Source organism: Ovis aries, chromosome 4 (genome assembly GCF_016772045.2).
Source record: "Ovis aries strain OAR_USU_Benz2616 breed Rambouillet chromosome 4, ARS-UI_Ramb_v3.0, whole genome shotgun sequence".
NCBI lineage: Eukaryota > Metazoa > Chordata > Mammalia > Artiodactyla > Bovidae > Ovis > Ovis aries.
Genome location: NC_056057.1, coordinates 61,515,148 through 61,531,717, shown reverse-complemented (window position 1 = coordinate 61,531,717; position 16,570 = coordinate 61,515,148). Strand labels below are relative to the sequence as shown.

At 42.3% G+C, this 16,570-nt stretch overlaps 1 protein-coding gene across 5 annotated transcripts in view; it reads right to left on the bottom strand.

Annotated features, from left to right (window-relative positions):
- The window catches only part of ELMO1 (engulfment and cell motility 1), a 581,422-nt gene that overhangs the window by 511,295 nt on the left and 53,557 nt on the right, over positions 1–16,570 (bottom strand). Inside the window, exon 2 of one of the 5 annotated variants that reach the window (XM_060414768.1) lies at positions 7,086–16,570. This exon is cut by the window's right edge and continues 22,476 nt beyond it. The exons of the other annotated variants lie outside the window; for them this stretch is intronic. The gene's annotated coding sequence lies outside the window, so the exon portion shown is untranslated. The remainder of the gene's footprint in view (positions 1–7,085) is intronic. 5 annotated transcript variants of the gene reach the window in all.

The following is a 16,570-nucleotide window of genomic DNA, read 5'->3' as shown; positions in this document are numbered from 1 at the left end:
AACTGAGCAAGACTGAGGGCAGGAGGAGAAGGGGGCAACAGAGGATGAGATGGCATCAATCACTGACTTAATGGACATGAGTTTGAGCAAACTCTGGGAGATAGTGAAGGACAGGGGAGCCATGTGTGCTGCAGCCCATGGGGTCACTGCAAGTCCAACATAAGTTAGTGACTGGACACCATAACAACAACAATCTCATTCATGAAGGCTCCACCCTCATGACCTAATCACCTCTCAAAGCCCCTACCTCCAAATCCCAGTACATTAGGATTCCCTCCAAATCCCATAACATTAGGATTAGGCTTTCAACATATGAAAAGGGTAGAGGGGAACATGGGCTTCCCAGGTGGCTCAGTGGTGAAGACTCCGCCTGCCAACGCAGGAGACACAGGAGACTCAGGTTTGATCCCTGGGTTGGCAAAATCTGCTGGAGGAGGAAATAGCAACCCACTCCAGTATTCTTGCCTGGGAAACCCATAGACAGAGGGGACTGATGGTCTATAGTCCATGGAGTTACTAAGAGTCAGACACGTTTGAGCAACTGAGCACACACAGAGGGAAACAGAATTATTCAGTCCAAAGCACACATTTAATTACTTACACTCGAACAAGATAAATGAAGTAACACAAATGCAAATAAAAAGTGCAACTATTTAGAAAAGATATATTTAAATGAGTGATCAAAATAATTACACTGTGGTAAGAATTTCTGTTTGTCAGGAAAACACTAAGGTCTAGAACAACTCAAAAGGCTGCCCAGAAATTTGGCGTTGATAAATTAGTTCTTTCACGCTAATCTGTAATAAAACCAGCAAGCATTGTATGTACACACACACACACACACACACACACAAAAAACATGAATATAAATGCACACAAATTGGTTTGAGGGTGTGACCTTGTTAAAATAACATTGCAGGTATCATATTTGAAAATATATGTAATTATTTTACAAAGTATAGACTATACATTCCATACTTTGCTTTTAATAAGCACCATCAACATGGCCTAGGGATAAATTCAAAGATTTAGTTTAATATTTTCTTGCAGCAAATGCATAAACTTCCTTGTACACTGCCTGAAAGTCTACCTCTTAGCAGGTCTTCCTTATTCTACTCTTGCTTGGGATAGTTAATTCTCCAGAATGATCCATCCAAATACAGATCAGATCAGATCACTGTTTTGTCCAAATCTCTCAGAGGCATCCCATCACACTTAGAAAAATATTCAAAGCTGTATCAGCCTCTCTGATCTGGCCTCCAGCCTCTCTCTGCACCTCCTTCCCTTGTCTCTCCCTCCATTCAAGCCTCTCTGGCCTTGCTGTTCCCCAGGACACCAAGCTTCTCTGCCTAGAACATGCACTCCTGCAAACTGTCCTGTGGCTCCCTCTCCCTCTTCACTCAAGTTCTAATGTCACCTCCCTGGGGAAGCCTGCCTTGGCCCCTACTTAAAATAGTGTCCCGCCCTTCCCACCTCCTTCCTCGACTTCATTTTCTTGCTGATGCTTCTCAAAGCAGGATAGTATCTCAGGGATTTGTTTACTTGTTTATTTTCTGCATTCCCCACTAGAAAAGAAGCTGCTTGTGAGCATGGGTGTTTCATTCACTGCTGTACGTCTAGAATAAGGCCCAGCACATATACAACACACAAATGTGTGTGTGTATGAGTGTGTATCTGTGTGTATGCTCAGTCACCCAGTCAAGTCTGACTCTGTGACCCCATGCACTATGAAGTGAAGCAAACTGAAAGTCCCTCCGTCGTGTCTGACTCTTTGTGACCCCATGGATTGTATAGCCCATGGAATTCTCCAGGCCAGAATACTAGAGTGGGTAGCGTTTCCCTTCTTCAGGGGATCTTCCCAACCCAGGGATCAAACCCAGGTTTCCCGCATTGCAGGAGGATTCTTTTCCTGCTGAGCCACAAGGGAAGCCCATGGATTATAGCCCTGATGCCTAATAAATATGTGCTGAATAAAGCAATGAACGAGTGCCTGTGTACACACACAGAGTGAGAATATGGAGAGTAGAAACTCTGTCTTTACATGAAAATGGCCTTGCATCAGAACGGAGTTTTGAAACTCCAAACATCAGGTCCAATCCCTGGAGATGCCAGTGCACAAGGGACTCACACTGTTCAACACTTCACAACTGATTCTGATTCAGAACCAAAAGCCAAACACCTCTCTCAAAGGCTGAGCTACCTGTTAACTGAAGATCTTCAATTTGAGGGCTCCAAGGCAGAATTGAAGTTGCTGTGCTTCAGCTGCTGGCTCTTGGCTGGAAACGGCTTCACCTATATACAGTTAATGCCTACAGGCCACAGTCCCGTGGGCCATAATGACCCTATCCCCAGCACTGGAAATAAGAACTTCTTAACTAACCTGTTTGATTTGTAAAGAAAGGGTGTGCCAACCAAGAATGCAGGTTTCCTTTTCTTTAGAAGCCTATTGAATGTTGTGATTGTTAGCAGCAGAACTTGGGGAGGGAGAAAGGAATAAGGAAAGAGGAATCAAGGCTTGGAAAATGAATGGGCATAAGGTAACAAGACAGGATATTCCTATCTCAGGAGTCTCACTGAGGAGGAAGGGGAGAATAGGATTGAAGCTTTACTGATGTGTCTCCAATGGTATAATGCTTGTCTCCCAGGCCCTGAACTCAAAGCTTCATACACGATTCCTCCATGAACCATCATGTTACAGGCTGAATGTCTGCATCTCCAAATTCCCCACATTGAAACTTTATCCCAGGGTGATAGTACTGGAGGTAGGGTTTGGAGGAGGTGATTAGGTCCTGAAGGTGTAGCCCTCATGAATGAGATTAGTGCCCTTTGAAAAGAGACCTCAGAGAGCTCCCTGCCCTCTTCTACCAGGTGATGACCCAGCAAGAGGATGAACTTATTGTCCTGACAAGTCACAAGCACAGTTGTCTGTTAAAGGCCCAGAAAAGGCCTTCAGTAAAGCAATCTGTTGACTCTGTTTTTCCCAGTGTCTGTCAAACTTATTTGACCATGGAACGCTTTAACCATCACATCTGTTAATGACCTGTGGAACACACTTTAGGAAACATCTTACACGCTTGTATGGAATGTCATGATGAATTAAAACCTCACACGAAGGTGAAAGTATCAGCACCCAGGAGTGGACAGGCTAATATGGAGGCCTGGGTTTCTCCCTGGGCAAACATCCATAGGAACTAAAAACAAAAGAAAAATTATCATGAACTGCAATTTTTTAAAGTGCTATTTATAATAAACAATTCTGACTTTTGTTCCTCAATCTATGCAGCTGATTTTCTGTAATATAATAGTTCACGTGCCACCACACTTTGCAAAATGACAACATTTCAGCCTTCTGGGAAGTTGAATTTGGGGAAAGGAATATTATAACTTGGGGCAAGACATGTTGTGACTGAGGAAACCAAATGTCATCTTGTCTCCCTGCCAATATCAAGTTATTGCTTAGACTGAAGCGACTTAGCATCAGCAGCAGCAGCAGCAGCAGCAGCAGCAGCAGCAGCAGCAGCAGCAGCAGCAGCAGCAAACAGAAACTGGAGAAGGTAGCCTGCCCTGCCCTGCCCCAGCCATTAGAAATCTGTCCTGTACATGAGATGGTCCTGCATTTACACAAGAGACCACACAAAATCCTGCTGCCACCTGCTCGAACAAAATGCATTCTGAATTGCAACAAACACTTCAGAAAAGGGTAACTTGAAGTAGCACACATAGTCATCCAACACACAGTGTGGCTTCTAAAAATAAAACCATGTAATTTACATATTTCTGAAGCAGGACTTGCTCAAATAGTTCCCTGAACACAGGGAACCATAGGCCATTTAAACTGAAAAGATTGAGTTTTTCAGGTTTTCTCTTTTGAGCAAAGTACACCTTCTTTTCTTAAAACTTTTAATTCAAGAAGTAAATTACAATGCAATGCCAAAGCACTATTTTCCACAGCAGCAAATTAGAGAGGGCTAATTTGTGGACACAGCCATGCCCTGTTATCTGTACCTTGTCACTTTAATTTAGCACAACCAAAACCTCACCATTTCTTTCGTTTTTACTTCTCCACATTGCAGAATTTTAGCCTTCATGCTGGGTTTCAAAGAGTCCAAAATAAAACCAGCACACATTAACCAAAACAGACACATAAGACCTGTCCTTTATGTTTGAAGAAAAAGACTTTCAAAGTTCAGGAGGAGGTTTTTTAAAAGGCACTAAGTAGTCTTGGGAAGGTTTTTTAAAGTCTATTTTAAAACATTGAGATTTATTCCCACCATTCGTTGACATGAATGTGAACAGACACGTGTATTTCTTCAAACAGAAGCAATGAAGTTGTTTCTTGAAATCTGCACACAATAATCCGTTGTTAAAACATCTCAGCTATGCAAGAATCTCTGAGTCACAAATTATCAAAGTTAAAAGATAAACCTATACCGTCTATCGTGCATTACAGGCAAGAATGCTAGATTGGGCTCAGAGCTAGTTTCCAATTCTCAACATCCTGTTCTTACAATAGCGAATCCAGCCATCTCTCAACCATAGGAAATAAGATTGTCAAGTTGCAGTAGACCCAAATGCTTCCACCTTCACCTATGGGCATGCGTACAGCATGAAGCATGGGTGCCCCCAGGATCCTTAATTAACTCTCTGGCACATGCAACCCTCAAGAGCGAGATCTGCTCTGAGACAAAAATCAATAATCGTAAACAGAAATATACGTTTTCCACACAGCCTCACGGGTGTCACCCAATTTCCAAAACCTCATCGTCTTCTTTCCCCATACCACCTTCCTTTCTCACCCCTTGAAATTCAGAGCATATTCCACAGCCCTTTCATCCCCCAAGCAGCAAAGCCTTAAGTATCCATCACCTGTGCTCTCATTCCGTAAATCAGTTGCTTAGAAATATTAGCAACAGTGGATGGCTATGTACGGCTACCACAGTGACAAGTTGTAAAGATGTACCACGGACATGAAAATGTCGACTCTTTTGAAACTCAACTGGTAATTGGAATTCAGAGCTAGTGCCCCACCATAAATCTGTACTTTGCAGCTGTCACTGGGAGTAAAAAGTCTGTCTTTTGACTGAGCAGGGACCCAAAGCCCATTACAGGGAGCGCTTCCTTACACAGCTGTCAGCCTCCAGCCCCTTTGCCACTTAGAGGAGCAGGATCAGTTTCACATCAGTTTCACATCCAGCTATCCCTCCTTCCCCCTTGTCCTGGCCAACTTCACCTAGCAGATGCGTGGCAGAGCTGGATAGGGTAGAACTCCTTCTAACAAATATGAAATCTGACTAACAGAGGCATAGCTTAGTAAGATACCCCAAGGAACACATCTCTTGTTCCTGCTTGTCCTTCCCCGCCACCCCCAGCCTCCAGTCCCTGACGCAAGGAGGCCTAGGGACAAGGTAAAAGTGAAAGTTATAGGTCCCTAAGCAGACCACAGGGCCTACCTGCTTTGAATACATGTTTCAGGTGATTCTATTTCTAATTCTGTTCACTGGTCCACAGAGTTTGGTACTTACCACAGCCCCTGACCCTTAAAATAAATCAAACAGATGGCAAAAACTGGTGCCAGAATTCACATGGGGCTTTTTGTTTTGTTTGCAAATGGAAACCAAGTCTCTGTTTCTTGAGCCTTGCAGGTGCTCACCACTCCACGCTCCAAGCTACTGTTTCTGTCCACCAGGTGCTAAGGGCCATGAATTCCTCATGAGGCAGCACTTTTAGAGGAGAGGACGATCTGGTTGCCAGCATCTGCCACAGAGCACAGATGGCCAGGCTGGAAACCTGGTGACCATGTAGACACCCCAGCTGAACACGTGGTTCAATGTCCACAGTGTAGAGACGCAAATCAGGCATGTTCCAGAAAAGAAGTAGTTATCGTTTACAAAGGCATGTGTATGAAAGGTCTTATCATGGTATGGGCAAAGGAGTAAACAAAATATAAAATTACACTAAACTGAGGACCCTGAAGTTGGACCAGGGTGGGCTAGTCCATGTATGTACATGTGCTTCCTTTGTAAAAATCAAAACAACCTTCTAAGCTTTATTTGGGGAATACAGGGTCCATGCTTAAGAACTCCTGTGGTCTTCATCACTCACAGAAGGATTCAGACCCTCTCGGCTCATCTCTAACCAATGAGCCACACAGAACCACTGCTGCTGGGCTGCAGGCAGACATACTTGCATGCCAGGTTTCCAGTTTCTAGCACCTCTTCAAAAACAGATTCTAGCACTAAGAGCCTCAAGGTTTGGATAACTGCAGTAACACTCACTAGAAAACAACCAGCTTTTACATAAGGAGCCGTTTGGGACCACAGGTTCCAGGGCTAAGTACCTAGGGGCCTTCAAGTGCTTGGCCACCAGTGTGAGAAAGAACAGCAAACCCCTCCAGGGGAGAAGGGATTGAAGCAGCAGAGCTCTGAGGCGTGGGGGCCCACCCCTAGAGAGGCAGCACTACTCAGCTGTAGAAAGTGAATTATCATCTAATGCACAGACAACAAGCCCTCAATGGACTTTGTGCCCAAGGAGCCGAATTCCTTTGGTTCACGGTAGTGGGGGCACACTGGGCTCAACAGGGAAAAAAATACCCATTTGGACTAAATCTCTAAAAGAAAGTCTACAACTGGGGAAGTTAAATAGAAGATAGTAAGATATTCCAAGAACGTAAGCCTCTTAAAAAAAAAAAAAAAGCTTTCCTTCCTTTAACATGGCTTAAAAAAATAAATAACAGAAAAGAGGGAAGTTGCTACTCTACAGTCTCTCTCTAACCCAAGTTCCCATGTGGCCAGTGGCAGAAAAAAAAAAAAAAAAAAAAAGATCTCTAAGGAAACTGAATAAAGTGGTAAATGTTCCTGAGAGTGAACCTATAAAATCAGCCCAGAAGGAGGTCACACAGAATCACACACAGGCAAAGGCATTCAGGGGTCTTCCAACTGCCTGAGGCTATTTCCGTATCTAAAGAAAGAACACAAGCAGAGAGGTGGCCAACCACGAAAGCAGACCAAAACTGAAGTTTGGCCACCCCAGCTGTACCCAAGGCAGGGCAGGCCCCACCCCAGACTCACGCCACCACGTAGCATTACCAGGTGCGAGGCTCCCATGCAGAATGCAGGAACCAGGCTGCCCCGGACCGGATGCCTCTGGCCTTCTGATCACACTGGCCAGCTCCTCACTCTGTGAGTCGTTATTTACGAAGCAATCTCCTGACTGCACCTGGCTTCCTCCTTGAAGATTTCCTACAGGGAGGAAATCTGCTAGTCAAAGAGTGCCAGTGGCCTTGAGTACATTTCCCACAGTCAATCATCAAATTGGCATCTCTCTCCCCAGTCCCCAGAAACTTGCTAATTGCACCTGTCCCTGGGAGGTAGCTCTGCTCTCCTGGAGCTGACAGTCTTTCTTCTGAGTCTGTTTTCACCGGCTGAGAGCTGCTGAGGTGCAGGCTTGTTCCTAGCTATGCCCTAGGCTTCACCACCTCTTCACTCCTAAATCTTCTCAAGGAAAACCAGAACCCCTCTTCCCCACATTTCCATCAGCATATAATGCAAAGCAAATCTCATCAGGACAATTTGTCTGTGGAAAGAAAGTCCAAGTTTGTTTATTAACATTTTTCTTTAAAAAATTTGTTTTTAATTTTCAAGCTATCTCAAAGTTACAAAAAAAAAAGGCAACTAAAGTACAAAAAGCTTGCTTCCTTTCTGAAACACTTGAAAACAACTTGCCAAACAGAAGCCCCATCACTCAGTGACATTTCAGTGTACATTTCCTACAAAAGTGACATTCTCCTCCACAACCACAACAAAACCATCAATATCAGGAAATGAACATTTAATACACTCTGCATTTGCTCCTGGACACTATTCAAATTTTACCCAATGTCCCAGTGTTGTACTTTACAGCAAAGGGAGTCAGTTCAGAATCACACAGTGCATTAAGCTGTTGTGCCTCTTTGTGTGTGTGTGTGTGTGTGTGTGTGTGTGTGTGTGTGTGTGTTTATGCATGCTAAGTCACTTCAGTCATGTTTGACTCTTTGCGACGTTATGGACTGCAGCCTACCAGGCTCCTCTGTTCATGGGGATTCTCCAGGCAAGAATACTGGAGTGAGTTGCCATTCCGTTCTCCAGGGGACCTTCCCAGCCCAGGGATTGAACCTGTGTCTCCTGCATCTCATGCTTTGGCGGGTGGATTCTTGATCACTGCACCACCTGGAAAGCCCGTTATATCTCTTTAGCTTCCTTTATTCTAAAACATTATCCTCAGTCTTTCCCTGATTTTTCTGACCTTGACGGTTTTTACGATTACAGGCTGTTTATTTTGGATAAAGTCCCTCAATCTGGCTTTGTCTGATGCTTCCTCTGATTAAATTCAGGCTGTGGATTTCTGGCAGAAAATCATGGAAAAGTGATGCTACACCCTTTCCCTCGAATGTTATCAGGTGATCCATGATTTTGAATTGTCCCTTTGCTGGTTATGTTCACTTTTTTCCCTGGCTTGTGTGTGTGTGTGTGTGTGTGTGTGTGTGTGTGGTGTTCAAATCCTCACAAGTCCATGAAGATTGGTCTAACCCAAAGACAGGCTGAGCAAGTGAGGGCCCAGGAGTATCTCTTGGTTTGTATTTGGTTGGCCAAAAAAATTCATTGAGATTTTTTGTTACATTGTGTGGAGAAACCCAAACAAACTTTTGGGCCAACTCTGTATCTTCTCTGCCCTCTATTACAAACAGCGCTCCACTGCTCTGCCTCCCCCTTGGAAGGAACAGTAGTGATGGCAATGAAAGCAGATTTACAGAGATGGATATACAAAAATGAGACATACATAAAAGGAAAGAAGAGAGATGAGATGCTTTTGTGGACAAATAACAGAATTCCTTAGGTCCTGCTGCTAAGTCGCTTCAGTCGTGTTCAACTCTGTGCGACCCCATAGACAGCAGCCCACCAGGCTCCCCCGTCCCTCGGATTCTCCAGGCAAGAACACTGGAGTGGGTTGCCATTTCTTTCTCCAATGCATGAAAGTGAAAAGTGAAAGTGAAGTCGCTCAGTCGTGTCCGACTCTTCGCGACCCCATGGACTGCAGCCCACCAGGCTCCTCCGTCCATGGGATTTTCTAGGCAAGAGGACTGGGGTGGGGTGCCATTGCCTTCTCCGTCTTAGGTCCTACTCACACAATTTTTCCCTACAAGTAAGTTGCATTCACTTCCTCAAGTGAAAAAGGTCTCCCTTCACTTATTCATTCACTCAATCTACAAAGAAATATATGGAGAGCCTCTCTGTTAGGCATGGGGACACCAGTACACAGAGGACACCACCCTGGCCCGAAGGACAGAATGGTCCCTTACAGAAATACTATAAACAAACAACTACAGTGTGTTATTGAGAAGGAGAACCTAGTTCAGGTTCACAGGAAAGCAATCCAGCATAGAGACTGGCTAGCTCAACACAGTCTGGCATGTTCTGCTGAAAGCAGATGTAAACAGATCCCAGGTCAGCCTGAGAGCAAAGGTGAGCAGCAGGAGACGACAGATTGGAGAAAGAGGGACACGGGGACTGGGTCAGAAAGACCTTGGTAGGTTTAGCAAAAGTCTTCATTACTCATCACTAAAGCCGTGAGGAACCACTGAAGGGTCTGAAGCCCAGTGGCAAAATCATGCAGATACTTTTACAACAATCTGAGGAACTATGTACAAAGAGGAAGAAGGGGAAACGGAAGGGAAGCTAAGTACACAGAATATATTGAGGAGACAATTGCAGTCATCAGCCGGACCAGAGGCTGATGAGGGTTAACCTGGGGCAGGAACAATGAGGAGGAAAGAGGACCAGATTCCATGGAAACACAGGATGCAATATCCAAGGGATTTTGCAGGAGCATGAGAAGTAGGAGATCAAGACATATCAGAAGTGCCTGGGGGCTTCTGGATTAAGTGGATATGAGTAGGATGCTTTTAATCAGAATCCAGAATATAACAACAATAGATATTGCTAATGACACTTACAGACACAAAACCAATTTCCCAAACTCTTAAATCTGGTATCCTAGTGAATTTATACTCATCTGGGCTGGTAGAGGATTTCAAGGACTGTTTGCTATTACAGATAGATACCACAGCATGCTGAGTTTCAGCCCTAGTATTTTAATTACATTTGAGTTCCTAACATTACCTACTGCAGTGACTATTGTGGGCATAGCTGGGAGTGATCTTACAGTAAAAGAAAGAGTGAGAGAGACATTTAAGACTTGTTCATCCCTGCCTCACTCACTGCCACCTGCCACTTACACTTCCCTGCTCATTTTCAGAAATGTTAGAGTTGAAGAAGCCTATTATTGACTTAATGACACAGCACACTTCTCACACATTTTTAAGTAATAGGAATTATAACCAATTTTGTTTTGGGAACTTTAAGAGGTAGATCATGGTTCAAGTCCCATCACTTCATGGCAAATAGACAGGGAAGCAATGGAAACAGTGACGACTTTATTTCATTGGTTTTCAAAATCACTGCAGATGGTGACTACAGCCATGAAATTAAAAGACGCTTGCTCCTTTGAAGAAAAGTTATGGCAAGCCTAGACAACATATAAAAAGCTGAGACATTACTTTGCCAACAAAGGTCCATATAATCAAAGCTGTGGTTTTTCCAGTAGTCATGTATGGCTGTGAGCTGGACCATAAAGAAGGCTGAATGCCAAAGAATTGATGTTTTTGAACTGTGGTGTTGGAGAAGACTCTTGAGAGTCCCTTGGACTGCAAGGAGATCCAACCAGTCCATCCTAAAGGAAATCAATACTGACTATTCATTGGAAGTCCTGATGCTGAAGCTGAAGCTCCAATACTCTGGCCACCTGATGTGAAGAACTGACTCATTAGAAAAGACCCTGATGCTGGAAGACTGAGGACTGAAGGCAGGAAAAGAAGGGGATGTCAGAGAATGAGATGATTGGATGGCACCACTGACTCAATGGACATGAGTTTGAGCAAGCTCCAGGAGATGGTTGGTGATGGACAGGAAAACCTGGTGTGCTGGAGTCCACTGGGTCACAAAGAGTTGGACACGACTAAGCGAACAACAACAGGAGAAAAACTGGAAACACCCTACAGTGTTCAAAAGTTAAGCTTAGGAACTATACATTTACACGGCGAAAGGTGAAAACTCTATGTTTGGCTGAAATCTAGAAGCAATGGTTCTTCTCCTCTCCCAGTGTTTTGTTTGTCCTGCTAATGTAAAGCAAACACCTCTGCTATGTCTTATTTTAAACTACTTCTCTCTATACATCCAATAAGCAAATATTCAGGTCTGAGGTAAGAGATGGGGACTTTCCAAGTGCAAATCTACCCAATGAGTCAAAATAATTGCACAGACCTTTTACACAGATTGTTTTTGATTTAAAAAACAAAAAGCCTTTCTATTCTGGTTTCCTCGGTGTGTATGCCCAGAAGTGGGATTGCTGGGTCATAAGGTAGTTCTATTTGCAATTTTTTAAGGAATCTCCACACTGTTCTCCATAGTGGCTGTACTAGTTTGCATTCCCACCAACAGTGTAGGAGGGTTCCCTTTTCTCCACACCCTCTCCAGCATTTATTGCTTGCAGATTTTTGGATCGCAGCCATTCTGACTGGTGTGAAGTGGTACCTCATTGTGGTTTTGATTTGCATTTCTCTAATAATGAGTGATGTTGAGCATCTTTTCATGTGTTTGTTAGCCATCCGTATGTCTTCTTTGGAGAAATGTCTATTTAGTTCTTTGGCCCATTTTTTGATTGGGTCGTTTATTTTTCTGGAATTGAGCTGCATAAGTTGCTTGTATATTTTTGAGATTAGTTGTTTGTCAGTTGCTTCATTTGTTATTATTTTCTCCCACTCAGAAGGCTGTCTTTTCACGCAATGTTCATCGCAGCACTGTTTATAATAGCCAGGACATGGAAACAACCTAGATGTCCATCAGCAGATGAATGGATAAGAAAGCTGTGGTACATATACACAATGGAGTATTACTCAGCCGTTAAAAAGAATTCATTTGAATCAGTTCTGATGAGATGGATGAAACTGGAGCCGATTATACAGAGTGAAGTAAGCCAGAAAGAAAAACACCAATACAGTATACTAACACATATATATGGAATTTAGGAAGATGGCAATGACGACCCTGTATGCAAGACAGGGAAAGAGACACAGATGTGTATAACGGACTTTTGGACTCAGAGGGAGAGGGAGAGGGTGGGATGATTTGGGAGAATGACATTCTAACATGTATACTATCATTTGAATCGAATCGCCAGTCTATGTCTGACGCAGGATGCAGCATGCTTGGGGCTGGTGCATGGGGATGACCCAGAAAGATGTTATGGGGAGGGAGGTGGGAGGGGGGTTCATGTTTGGGAATGCATGTAAGAATTAAAGATTTTAAAATTTAAAAAATAAAAAAAAATAAAAAAATAAAAAAATAAAAAACAAAAAGCCCAACAGTATCATAGCTTTTCTGTAGGCAATCTCAGCCCTTTTCCTTAACTTATTTCTTCCTTTTATCTATATTCTTTGGTGCACAATATTGGGTCACCCTCAGCCACACTTTGCTATCACTTACTTTGGTGAGAAGCATTTGAGTTTTCTGGACAACACAGTGAAGTATATAATCAGCAGTTGACCTTGATTCATATAAACCTGGGCTGATCTGGTGCCTCCAGATTACACCCTGTCCACCCTAAACTAAGTCACTTGAGCACTCTTAAGCCTCTGTTTTCCTAAGTACAGTGATGATAATGATAAGCTCACCTAACAAGATTTATGTGAATATTAAATCACAATGCATGAAACAAAGATTCTCTCCTTGCCAAACTTTGGTCAGGCTCCCCTGAGCCCTCTGCTTCCATCTCTGTCCTTGTAGAACCCAGTTTTAATAAGAATTCTGCTAAATTAGTTCAGAAAGAATTCTTAATATCTGATCAAATTCCTCATCCTCCAGTTGAACCGTGATCACCCTGGCCTGCCTAAAGCCAGAATCCTGCCATCCTGTCAATTCTTGCTTGGTTTAGCAAGAATCCCATATTCTTAGATTTTCCGCTTAGTGACTTTCCTTCTACCGTCCACTCCCCAGCCCTGCTGCACACGTGCACGCTCAGTCATGTCGACTCTTGAGAACCCATGTACTGCAGCCTGACACGCTCCTCTGTCCATGAGATTTTCCTTGCAAAGATACTGGAGTCGGTTGCCATGTCCTTCTCCAGGGGATACTCCTGACCTGGGAATCGAACCCATGTTTCTTGCATTTCCGGCATTGCAAGCATATCCTTTACCCTCTGAGCCACCTGGGAAGTTCCCCCAACCCTGTTCCTCAGCTATAAATCTCCACTGTCCCTTGTTGCATTTGGTTGGAATTGAGCCTAGTTCTCTACTGAGGCCTATTTTCCCCCTATTGCAATGGTTCCTGAGTAAAATTAGTTTCACAGCTTTAACTACCATCCAGTTCTGGTTTTACTTTGAAATGGGTGAAAGACTCTAACATTGTTCCTAGTGTAAACAAATTCCAAAATGTTATAAAATGACCCTTGTAAAATACATATTAAAGATGCATTTAATTCCATGAGAAAACCAACAGAACAGAAATATTGTTTCAAAGGATTATAAGAGAAGATAAATATTTATATATAGTCACTGAAAGAAAGAATGCTGAAATTAGGTTGTTAAAGTAGATACAAACTTTGTTTAATGACTTGCAGGGCATCAAAATTATACTTTGGGGTTATCTTTTCTTTTTTTTTTTTTATTTTATTTATTTATTTATTTATTTATTTTTTTATTTTTTCTTTATTTTTTCTTTTTTTTTTAAATTTTTTTTTTTAGTTTTTTATTTTTTAAATTTTAAAATCTTTAATTCTTACATGCATTCCCAATCTTTTCTAATGGAAAAGAATCATTTGCATTGTACCATTTTCTGTAGGCATTCATCTACCCTTATAGACTTGTAAAATATTTTATCCAACAGTAAACAGTAAATCTAAGAAAAGCAAAGAAAGGCACACAGGCCTACAGAATTAGATAATCCTTGGGTAGGGATTATATAATCCAGTATGACTTTGAAAGGACACAGACTCATCCTTTTGCCTGTTTCCAAATTTCAGGTATATGTATATTATTTCTTTTTCTTTTTTTTGTTCAGTCATTCAGTCCTGTCTGACTCTTTGCAACCCCATGGACTGCAGCATGCCAGGGGTCTGCAGGGTATATACATATATATGTATATACCCTCTACACTAGAACAACACAGGTGTTCAATGTATTAGCGAGAAACTATTTTGAGAAAACTATATAGGAAATCCTATAGGACTCAAGTGCTGGAGAAGTCTCCTGAAAGTCTTTTGGATAGCAAGGGGATCAAACCAGTCAATCTTATGGGAGATCAACTCTGAATATCCACTGGGAGGACTGATGCTGAAGTTGAAGCTCTAGTATTTTGGTCATCTAATGCGTACAGACAATTCATTGGAAAAGTCCTTGATGCTGGGAAAGATTGAGGGCAGAAGGAAAGAGGGCATCAGAGGATGAGATGGCTGGATGGCATCACAGAAGTAATGGACATGAACTTGGGTAAACTTTGGGAGGTGGTGAGGGACAGGGAGTCCTGGCGTGCTGCAGTCCATGGGGCTGCAAAGAGTTGGAGAGGGCGACTGAACAACAGAAGAAGTAATAAGAGGACAGTTCACAGCATCAGATGATTTCATTAAACAAGAAACGAAGGGAGAGTAAGAATGATTGCATCGTGTTATGAAGGAATATTCGTCTAAATCTGATAATATAACCCTAAGACAGAATGGTGTAGACTGAAGATAGGGATTTTCATGAGAAAGAAACAAACTGGGTAGAAATATAAAATTAGTCATACTCTAACCAGAACGAACAGAGTAGAATGTCTGCAAAATGTATAGCCAACTGAATTTTATTTAACTTCCTTATATATTAAAACAAGACTCAAGGGAAACTCAAGATGCTTTTTTTATCATCTTTTATAGTATAAAATTTCTTAATTTCATTTCTTCTTTCTCTTTCTATCCCTTTGAATAGCAATGCTTAAAATACTTGATGCTCGAAATAGGAAGATTCAGTTATCAAAGATTAAGAAAGTTGAAGGGTGGTTCATGTTGATGTATGGCAGAAAGCAACACAATTTTGTAAAGTAATTATCCTCCAATTAAAAATAAATATCAGAATACTTCTTATTCTGAAAACCCTATAATTAAACTTTAACAAAAATTATTCAAGCTCACCTTTGAATCAACATTTGAGGTATATGTCTTCCCTGATGGCTCAGATTATAAAGAATCTTCCTGCAATGCAGGAGACCCAGGTTCAAATCCCTGGGTTTGGAGGATCCCCTAGAGAAGGAAGTGGCCACTCACTCCAGTATTCTTGCCTGGATAATCCCATGGACAGAGGAGCCTAATGAGTTACAGCCCATTGGGTCGCAAAGAGTTGGACACGATTGATTGACTAACACTTGAGGAATACATTGGGTAAAAGCAATGGCTATAAAAGATATATGTAAGATAGTCTCATTCGGTAGCACAGGTACACCAACAGGGTTATGAACAGCATGTTTGTGAAAACAGAGTTGGAATCTGCACATCCATTTACCAGTGATTTTCCTGTAGGCAGCCCACATCACCTCTCTGAACATCAACTGTCTCATCAACATGGCCAATAATATACATTTCATTAAGACTCCTTTGGGATTTCTTGGAAGGAATGATGCTAAAGCTGAAGCTCCAGTACTTTGGCCACCTCATGCGAAGAGTTGACTCAATGGAAAAGACTCTGATGCTGGGAGGGATTGGGGGCAGGAGGAGAAGGGGACGACAGAGGATGAGATGGCTGGATGGCATCACGGACACGATGGACATGAGTCTGAGTGAACTCCGGGAGATGGTGATGGACAGGAAGGCCTGGTGTGCTGTGATTCATGGGGTCTCAAAGAGTCAGACATGACTGAGCGACTGAACTGAAGACTCCTTTGAGCATCAAATGAGCTTACGTCACACAAACTCCAGTCTAGTCCTTGACACATGGTAGACACCAGAGAATAAGTACTACCTTTTTATGTAGTACTTATTCTTTACATAGAGATGTATAAATACATGGAGGAGGGATGTATAAATACATGAAAAGCAGTACAGGACTTTTGAACTGTATTCTAAGTAACCTAGAAAGTAAGGAGGTTTATTTTTTTATTTTTACTTTCCCTTCCTATCTCCAGGACTTTCAAGTTTCTTTCACAGGAAAATTCAATCTATATACTAATTTTAAAGTTGTTCATTAACCACAACACACTCTTTCTTCTGAAGCTCTGTTTGCTGCTTAATTCAAGTAACTCAGACGACAACCAAAAAGGGACTGATTTCACCAACCTTGTTTATCTTCCTGCTTTGTTTCCATTATTTTATTTACCTCGTGACATATGATTCCTGGACCCTTGAAACAAATGAAAACTTTTCTAAGGAAGCCAAAAGGGGAAAAGTTTCCTCCCCCAGGGAAACAAGAAAGAAGGGCAAGAGAACAGAAGATAGCATGGGCTCTGGTGCATCGCTG